The sequence below is a fragment of the Tenrec ecaudatus genome, chromosome 12 (genome assembly GCF_050624435.1).
Source record: "Tenrec ecaudatus isolate mTenEca1 chromosome 12, mTenEca1.hap1, whole genome shotgun sequence".
Lineage (NCBI taxonomy): Eukaryota > Metazoa > Chordata > Mammalia > Afrosoricida > Tenrecidae > Tenrec > Tenrec ecaudatus.
In genome coordinates, this window is record NC_134541.1 from 78,144,346 (window position 1) to 78,155,028 (window position 10,683).

Genomic DNA, 10,683 nt, shown 5'->3' on the forward strand with positions numbered 1-10,683 from the left:
AAAACTCTTATCACAATCCATACATCCATCCATTGTATGTGAAGCACATTTTTATATTTCTTGCCCTCATCATTCTCAAAATATTTCCCTTCTACTTAAGCTATTAGGTTCATTTTTAAAGAACATTCTGGCCTTACTTCCTTTAAGATAATTTTGTTTGGTCTTCTAACAGTCCATGGTAATTTGAATATTCTTTCCCAACACCACAATTAAAATGCATCAATCCTTCTCTGGTCTTCCTTATCCATTTATGATAGCTAGGTTTATTGTACCAGCGTGACCAATAGGAGCATGTGGGTGGTGATTAATCAGGTCACAGTTTGATTGGAGAGCAGAGGTAAATGGTTCTGCAAGGCCCACCTCCATCTCTCTTGCTTTGTGGTGATTAGACCAGCATGCTGCTGTTTTAGCTAGCTCTCTGCCTCAATCTGTGTGCTACACTGCCTATGGACTAAGCCAACCTGTGGATCGTGTAGCTACAGCTTGAGGCTCCTTTGAGACTTGCTTCACCACACTGCTCTTGTGTCCATCGCTTGAGCTTGAGGCTGGTGGATTCTGTCACCTTGTATTGCTTGAATTTGATATCCCATCCAGGCCCACTTTGCTAAGTTCCCATGGTACTGACTGTTGCTGACCCATCCTGCTGTCTGCTGCCTGAGGACAGACTGCCTGTTTTGCCTGAGGAAAGACTCCGATGTCTGCTTCCTTGACCTTGAACTGAAGCCTTCTCTGTGAGTTGAAGGACTTTCAGTGTATAAACTGTTCCACACAGGTTAGTTGAACTGAGCCCTCATTACTGCTACGTGGACAATTAGCTGTTATTTTCCTTCTTGCTGTATCTATCTATCTATCTATCTATCTATCTATCTATCTATCTATCTATCTATCTATCTATCATCTATCTATCATCTATCTATCATCTATCTAACTATCCATCATCATAAGTGTCCTGGTTTTGTTTGTCTAGAGAACCCTGCCTAACACACCATTGTTCAATTGCACATATGTATGAAGTGGCTGAAAATATGATGGTTTGAGTTAGGTTCAACTCAGTCAATTGACAACTGTGGTCTTTAACGTTTCAAAGAGGTTTTATGCAACAGATTTACCCAGGACAATACATTGTTTGAGTTTGGCTGACAAAATTGAGCTTCTTCATTGTTTCTTCCCACAGATGTAGTCAGTTCGATTCCTTTTTTAATATATTATTTTATTAGGAGCTCATACAACTCTTATCACAATCCATACATACATCAATTGTGTAAAGTACATTTGCACATTCATTGCCCTCACCATTCTCAAAACATTTGCTCTTCACTTAAGCTCCTGGCATCAGGTCCTCATTTTACCCCTCCCTCCCCGCTCCCCCTTCCCTCATGAACCCTTGGTAATTTATAAATGGTTATTTTGTCATATCTTGCCCTGTCCGACGTCTTCCTTCACCCACTTTTCTGTTGTCCATCCCCCAAGGAGGAGGTCACATGTAGATCCTTGTAATCGGTTCCACCTTTCCAACCCACCCTCCCACCACCCTCCCAGTATCACCACTGTCACCACCGGTCCTGAGGGGTTCATCTGTTCTGGATTGCCTGTGTTTCCAATTCTGGTCTGTACCAGTGTCCATCCTCTGGTCTAGCCATATTTGTAAGTTAGAATTGGGATCATGATAGTTGGTAGGGGGAAGCATTTAGGAACAAGAGGAAAGTTGTATTTTTCATCATTGCTACATCGCACCCAGACTGGCTCTAATTCTGTGACATTCATCTGGTGAGAACCAAATATATACTCACCATTTATGTAGTTTAAAAAAGCTCTTTACAATGAAGTAGTTGTTGGTCTCACAAAATTCTATCATGTAATCTATAGCTTTGTTTCTATTACCATGACCATATTTTCCAACTGCTGATTCTTCCTCTTTGTTTGCAACTTTTACATTACAATCACCAGTAATTATCAATGTGCTTTGATTGCAGGCTTGATCAAATTCAGGCTGAAGGGGTTAGAATTCTTCAATTTATTCATCATTGACTCAGTGATTGGGTATTAAATTTGTGTAATTATGGTAGCTGGTCTTCCTTGTAGGTGGAATAGATATTATCTTATTACAGACAGAATTGCATTTCAAGATCTTGAAATGCTTTTTTTGATAATGAATGAGATACCATTCTGCTTCAACTTGCTATTTCTGCAGAGTACAAACTATGATTCTCCGATTCAAAGTGACCAATACAAATTCCTTTCAGCTCACAGAAACCTAAGAAATTGAGATTTATGTGTTCCCTTTCAGTTTTGATGGTTTCCTACATTGTACTTTCTAATTTCTGATTATAAATGGATATTTTCAGCTCTTTTCCCATTCTGAGTTGTGCTCCATAAGCAAATGAAGGTCCTGAGAACTTTGCTCCAGCCATGCCATTTAAAGTCTGCGGCAGCATTAGCTGCTCACTTAAATATTTAGAGCATTCAAAACTTAGCGGTTTATCTTTGGGCACTATACCAGACACCAAGCTCCCAATGTTCATAATATATTCATGGCCAGTCCCTCGGAAGTAGACTGTCTTCTTCCTAGTCTGTCCTTAGTTTGGCATTTCTGCTGAAGCCTGTTCATCATGGGCAACTTGCTGGTGTTTGCAATACTACTGGCATGGCTTCCAGCATCTCAGCGTCACACAAGCTGTCATAGTAGAGCACTCTCATATTGACTGTATACACTGGGTTTCTGAGGCTGTAGCTCTTCATGGAAGCAAACAGGCTGGTCTTTCTCTCATGGAATGACTCGCGGGCTTGAATTACTCACCTTTAAGTTAGCAGCTCAGTGCCACGATGTACTGAAATCCCAGCAGGAGCAGAGGAGAGCTGCGAGAGACACCAGTTTCCTCTCAGGGGCTGACGTTGCAGGCCTCTCTGCTTGATTGAATGTGAGAGGAGTTAGGTTTATAAACCTGGGTTCTGCGGAGCTGGGATGAGAAGTCACATTTCTGTGAGGTGCTGTACTTACCTATCAATGTGGCTCAGTTTTGCTGATATTTGTGTTTGGCAAAAATGTTGGGGAAATGCATAAGACAGACATTTGAAGTGCTATTTCAAGAAATTTAGCTTTAAGGTGGGGAGGGAACACTAGAACTGATTGTGATGCTACATCTACAACTCATTTCAAAAGTGATTTAACCATGGAAGTATATAATATGCTAATACTGTATCAATAAAACCACACACAGACACACACACACACACAGACTTTACCAGTGGTTGCCATAGGTGAAGGGGAAAGAGTTGTTTCATAGGGGCATTGAGTTTATGTCAATGGAGGTAGAAGAATCTGGAAAAGGACACCAGTAATCGTTGTACAAGATGAAGAGTATAATCCACGACACTGAATTATACAAGTAGAAGTTGGGGAATTGGAGAATGTTCTGTTGTGTATATTTTTGCCACAATTAGAAAAAATAATAATTACATGAATAACAATGACTATAAGGAAGAAGAAATTGTGTTAATCTGGGTTGACTAGAGAAAAAAAATCCACGGAGACTCATATATGTGTGTGAGAAAGAACTTTATATAAAAAAGAAATTGTACATTTAGAAAACAGCCCAGCCCAGTCCAGATCAAATCCATAAGTCTTATATTAGCCCATATGTCCCCACTCTATAAATTCCTCTTCAGACTCACGCTACATATGCAATGACACTGAGCAGGAAGATCCCAGGCCAGTGGGTGGAAAGTCTTGTGGCTCCAGTGGCGGTGGAAGCATCTCATTTCAGCACTGGCATGTGGTTCCACATGGCGCCTCCAGCTCCAGAGCTTCAGTTCCATCAGCTTAGCTCCATGTGCTCTGGCCACAGGAATGTCTCACAGCAAGAGCATGTGTCTGGCCTCCAATGAGCTATTTATCTCTGTTGTGATTCCAAATGAGGTCATCAAGCTGCGACTTGCCTGACAGGCTAGACTCCACCCCTTCCTCAAGATGACAATAGATTATGCAACTGCCACAGAAAGTGTTCTAGAATTGAATGTGGTGACATTTGTACAACTCTTATTGATATGATTGAATTATTAAATTGTATGACATTTGGATAAAGTGATAATAAAATTATTAAAATATGTACCTTTAATACAACGAATTTAGATAAAAGTTTATATGTTCTCTTAGGCAAAATACATTTAAACATATTATTAACAAACTGAAACCTAACATCTATATTATGTGATGGTATAAGTTACAAACTACTTTAAAGCATCTATGTTTAACCATCTTTTAATAAATTGTCTGTTAAATTATCAAAACTAAAGTGAAATAAGATACCAATGAACAGCCAAAACAAATAAGCAAGATAACTGTTAGAACTAATAACAACAACCAGGAGACATTGTACATATGGAAATATGACAAAATATTTTGGGGGAAATATACTTCAGATCATCCAAGGGGATAACTTTGTATATCCACCTGCAAAAAAAAAAAATCACCACAAAAAAACCATTTACCTAGGAGTTTAGTGCTGAATGTTTTGCTCTTGGGATTCAAATCAATGTTGATTATGAAAACATATTCTTTTGAGATTTTATTGCCCAGTTTGTCAATCACTGCCTTTTTAAAACTTGAGGTCTCATTGTTAGATCAGTATGTTTTGAGGAAAAGGCTCCATGGGAGAGACATACATTAATTTTAAGCCAGGTCATTTAAAAATCATCAGTTTAATTAATATTCATATTTTGAAAAATGATTAAATGTCAAGCATGTTCACTTATATCATTTGCCTTCATGTGTACCAACATTCAAACATGCCTTTCTTTTCTCTATTGGGAAACTTTGGTGTCCAAAACAAAACAGAAAAGCAAATAAACATTTGGGCCTTTTAAAATCATAAAAATTGCCTCAACTTTAAAAATATTACAGAAAAATTGGAACAAGTGCAATTACCTCAGATACACCTGGGTCCCATACGTTTACATCTTCAGCATCATTTGTAGGAAAGCAAAGAAATACAAATGCTACATAAACTTACTTTTATTCTGTGTGTACAATTACAATGTAAAATGTATCCATATGATCATGGAGTGAGGACCATGATAGTGTAGGCCTGTAGTTGTTACAGTTTGAATTATGAAGGCTTGTGATGGGTTAAATCCTGGAACAGGGTTGAAAACCCACGTGCAGTGATGAGAGAACCAGCTTGTCTATTAGCACACAGATATCTTTATGGAAAATTATATCCTTAGCATAGCTTTATTGAGAATCTTATTTTTGCCATCGAATGTATCTGGATACTGCATCCACAAGGGTGGTTGGGAAAATTGAGATGTAATAGTTAACCAATGTGCATTGTATATGAGACACCATCTAAGCATATGGCCTGGTCTGTGCTATTAGCTCCAACCTGAATGGAGTTACTTTAAGAGCTACCCCCTACTCCATATCTGCTGTAGAAGTCCTCTATCTGTATGCCTGAAGACCACTGTGAAGTCCTGTATTAGAACCTTCAACTTTTTTGGTTTGAATTTCATTCATTTCCTTGCCTCTTGGGGGCAAGCAACTCCACAGAAAGAATACCAAAAGGGCAATTAACAGGCACGGTGCTCTACAGATCTTTGTCTATACTGAACTCAGAGATATAGTGCATTTGTAGCAATTTTCTGAATTCCCTCAACAATAGATTTTAAATAAAGACTAATTTTAAATGAGGGGAAGTAATTTTATTTCTAAATTCATTATTTGGCTTTCATTATCCTTTAAAATTTTTTATTGTGATTTGAGTAAGAGCTTACAGAGCAAAATGGCTTTCTACTTAACAATTGATACACCTTTTGTTTCATGACATTGGTTGCTGTCCCCACAATGTAAGAACATTCTTCCTTCTTCTTTCCAATGGGAGAGATACCCAGTTTTTGGGGGGACCTTCATTTGCTGTAGGGGCACAACTCAGAAGGAGAATAAACAGCTGTGGACATCAATTAGTAAGTGGGACTAGGAATATGTGAAGTGTGAGTCTAGGGAGATTTAAAGTTGTAAAATATGGAATGGAATGCTTAAAGATTGACATTAGTGAGCTAAAATCTGCAGGTATTAGCCATCTTGAATCAGAAAGTCATATATGGTTTACTATTCCTGGAAGACAGATTCAAGGGGAAGGATGTTGCATTTCAGGATCTATCTTGAAGTACAATGCTGTGATAAGTATCTGCATACAAGAAAATCTAGTCAACAGGGCTATTGTTCAAATTTATCCAGCAACCACTAAACCTAGTGATGCAGAATTTGAATAATTCTAACAACATCTTCTGTATGAAATTGATCAAACATGTAGTCAAGAGGCATTGATAATTTCTGGTGATTGGAATGCAAAAATTGGACACAAAGAGGAAGGAATAGTAGTTGCAAAATATGAACTTGAGCATAAAAATGAAGCCGGAGATTGCGTGATGAAATTGTAAAAGACCAAAGACTTGTTCAAAGCAAACACATTGTTTCAACAATATAAATGACAATCGTACCCACGGACTTCTCCTGGTTGACCACATGCTTCTGACTGATACAACTGTGGGAGGAAAGTTAGAGAAGCTCCACATCAGCAACTACAGTGAGGCTGGGGAGCAGACCATCAATTGCTCATAGGTAAGTTCAGGTTGAAGCTGAAGAAAATTAAAACAAGTCTACAAGAGCTAAAAAAACGACTTTGAGGGCACCCCACCTGAAATTTGAGAACATCTTAAGAAGATATTTGCAGCATCCTACACATATTACAGAAGACCTGATAAGCTGTGATAGAACATCAAGAGCATCGTTCATGAAGAAAACAACAGATCATTAAGAAGATGGGAAAGAAAGAAAATACCAAAGCATATGACAGATGAAACTCTTAAAATGTTCTTTTAATTGTAAAATGTTGTTTTTAGGTGCCACCGCATTAGCACTGACCAATAGCAACCCAATGCACAACAGAATAAAACACTTCACTGTCTTGTGCCATCCTCACAAGTATCCTCTGCCTGAGTCCAATGATGCAGCCACTGTGTCCATCCATCTTGTTGATGACCTTCCTCTTTTTCCTGCCCATCCAGCTTACTGAAAAATGATATCCTCCCTGAGGGACTGATCTCTCCTGAAAGAATGTATAAAGTATATGGGACGAAGTCTTGTCTCCTTACCTCTAAGGATCACTCTGGCCTTACTTCTTCCAAAACAGATTGGTTTGTCCTTTTAGTAGTCCATGGTACTTTCCATATTTCTCCTCCAGCACCACAATTAAACTCTATCAACTAGTCTTTGGTGTTGCATATTCAATGTCCGATTTTCACATGCATATGATTCAATGGAGACCACCATGGGTTGAATCAGGTGCACCCTAGGCTACAAACTAACATCCTTGCTCTTCAATACTCCAAAGAGGTCTGTGCCGCAGATTTACCCAATGCAATGTGTTTTTGACGTCTTGGCAGCTACTTCCATGAACACTGACTATATATCCAAGCAAGATGAAATCTTTGAAAACTTCATTCTTTTCTCTATTTATCAGTTGTTAGGATTTTGGTCTTCTTGACATGGAGTTGTAACCCACACTGAAGGCTCCAAACCTTGACCTTGATCAGCAATTCCTCCTTCACTTTCAGCAAAGAAGGATGTTTCATTTGCATACACACCTTATTAATAAGCCTTCCTCCAATTCTGATGTCCCCTCTTCTTAATATGAACCAGTTTCTCTGATGATTTGCTCAGTTTACAGATTGAACAAGTATGGTGAGAGGATACAACCTTGGTGCACACCTTTCTTGATTTTTAATCATGCAGTGTTCTCTTGTTTGTCTTTCCTCCACACAATTGCCTCTTCATCCATGTAGAGACTCCTGAGTGCACATGAAGTGTTCTGAGGTTCCCATTCTTCTCAAGGTTGTTCTCAGTTTATTATGTTACACAGGCTCAAATGCCTTTGCATAGTCCACCAAACGCAAGTAAGCATCTTTCTAGTATTCTTTGCTTGGAACCAAGATCCACCTGACATCAGCAATGATATCCCTTGTTCCATGTCCTTTTCTGAATCCAGCCTGAACATCTGGTAGTTTCTTATCAATGTACTGCTGCAACCTTGGTTGGAGGATTTAAGCACAATTTTACTTATGTGCTATATCAATGATATCGTTTTATAGTTTGAGCATTCTGTTGATTCACCTTTCTTTGGACTGGCACAAATATGGATAAATTATTTGGCTAGGTAACTGCTTTCATAATTCCCTAGCACAGTCAAGTGAGTGCTTCCAGTGGTCCTTCAAATTGCTGAAACATTTCCCTGGGTATTTCATCAATTCCTAGATTCTTGTTTTTGGCTTATGTATTCAGTACAGCTTGAACTTCCTTCAGCACCATTAGTTCTTGCTCACATGCTACCTCCTGAAGGGGTGGACTGTCAACTAGTTCTTTTTTGTACAGTGACTGTATTCTTTCCATCTTCTCTTGATGCTTCCCGTATCATTCAATATTTTGCATATAGAATTTTTCAAAATTGCAACTTGAGGCTTGAATTTTTTTTCTTGAGTTCTTTCAGTTTCTGATATGCTGATTGTGTCTCCCCTTGTGCTTTTCTAATTCTACATCCAGCACATTTCATTGTAATATTTGGCTTTGTTTGAACTACCTTTTTGAAATATTCCATTCAGTTTCTTGACTTCATCTTCTCTTCCATTTGCCATGGTTACTTTATAATTAACAGAAAGTTTCAGTCTTTTCGGACATCCACTTTGGTGTTTTCTTTCTTTCCTGTCATTTTAAAGACCTTTTGCTTTTTTTAATCAGCCATGGTCTTGATGTCCTCCAACAACTCACCAGGTCTTCTATCTTTAGTGTTTAGTGAATCATAGCTACTCTTGAGGTCTTCTAAAAAATTCAGGTGGCAGAGGCTTTTGTAGGCTTGTTTTAACTTTCTTCAGTTTATCCTGAGTGTACATATTAGCAATTGATGCTCTATTCCTCATTTAATCCCTGATTTGGTTTTAGCTGTTGATAATGAGCTGCTTTATCACATCTTCTCAAAGCTGTTGTCAATTTGATTTCTGTGTACTCCACCTAGGAAGTCCATGTGTATAGTAGCTTTTTGAGTTGTTGAAAAAGGTATTTGCTATGAAGCAGTCATTGGCTTTGCAAAATTCTCTCATGGGATCCAGCTTCCTTTCTCTCACCAAGTCCATATTTTCCAACTACTGTTCTTTCCTCTTTGTTTCCAACTTTTAGATTCTAATCACCAATCTTCTAATCAATTGATCTTGCTTGTATGTTTGATCAATTTCTGACTGAAGTTGTTGGTAGAATTCCTCAATTTCTTCAACCCTAGCTTTTGTGTTTGGTGCATAAATTTGAGTAATAGTTGTATTGATAAGATTTCGTTGAAGGAGGATATATATATTCTGATTAAAGAAGGCATTGTACTGCATGATGGATTTAGCGAGATCTTTTCTGAAAATGAATGCCATGCTCTTGATTGTTTTGTTCCCTGAATATTAATCTCATGATTTTCTGATTTGCCAATACCAGTCCATTTCAACTCATTAAGGCCTAGAATATCGCTCTTCATAAGTTCCATTTCAATTTTGACCACTTCTGGTTTCCCCTAAATTCATACTTTGCACATTCCAAGTTCCAATCATTAAAAAATTTCTTGCAGTTGTTTCTGTTTACTTTGAGTTCTATGCCCCATCAGCAGATGAAGATCTTAAAGGCTCTACTCCCACAGGCTCCACCCAATTCAGGTCCCCATAGTCGACTCCCCTCCAAGAAATCACCTTCTCTTCAGTCATTTCGAGTGCCCTCAGACATGAGAGACCCATCTTCTGGCAGTAACTCTTACAATGTTTTACTGCCTTTGTATATACTTTCATAATTTGACAATGCTTTGAAGTTTTTCAGGAGGTGTTCGGCAGCTTCTTCCTCTGAGGTGGGGAGCCAAATTATTTTTTGTTATTTGTTCTTAGTCTGGAAGCTCCACTGAAACATGTTCACCTTGGTTGACCTTGCTGACATTTGAAATACCAGTGACATTGCTTTCAACATCACAGCATCACACAAGCCAACACAATATGACAAATTGACAAACACACGGTGGAATCATAGAGTAGCTAAAGCAAATGGAAGAAACAATGAAGTCAAAAAGCTGACTAGAAAATTTCAAAAGACAATATACCAAGAACCAGTAAGCATAATAAATATATATGCACCCAATGAGAGATCCACAAAATTTATAAATCAAACACTCCAAAAGATGAGAAACAAAACCACAGACTCAACAATTATAGTAGGTAACTTTAATACACCGCTCTCTGAAAAAGACAGATCACAGGGAAAGAAACTTAATAAGACAGCTATAAATCTAAATAGCACAACTAGACTACTTGATCTGATAGATATTTTCAGAGCTTCCCCACCCCCCAAGGCAAAAAAAATTCACATTCTTTTCAATTTCACATGGCACATACTCAGAGATAACTACATGCTGGCACACAAGTCGAACCTGAGTAATTCAAGCACATAGCCATTATACAGATTTCTCTCTCCAACCACAATGCCATAAGGCTGGAAATCAACAAAAGGATGATGAAGACAAGGGCAAACAATTGTAGGATTAACAACTCTATGGGAAAAGGAGTGGGCATTAGCCCAGATCAGAGATGAAGTCAGGAAGTTTCTAGAAACCAATG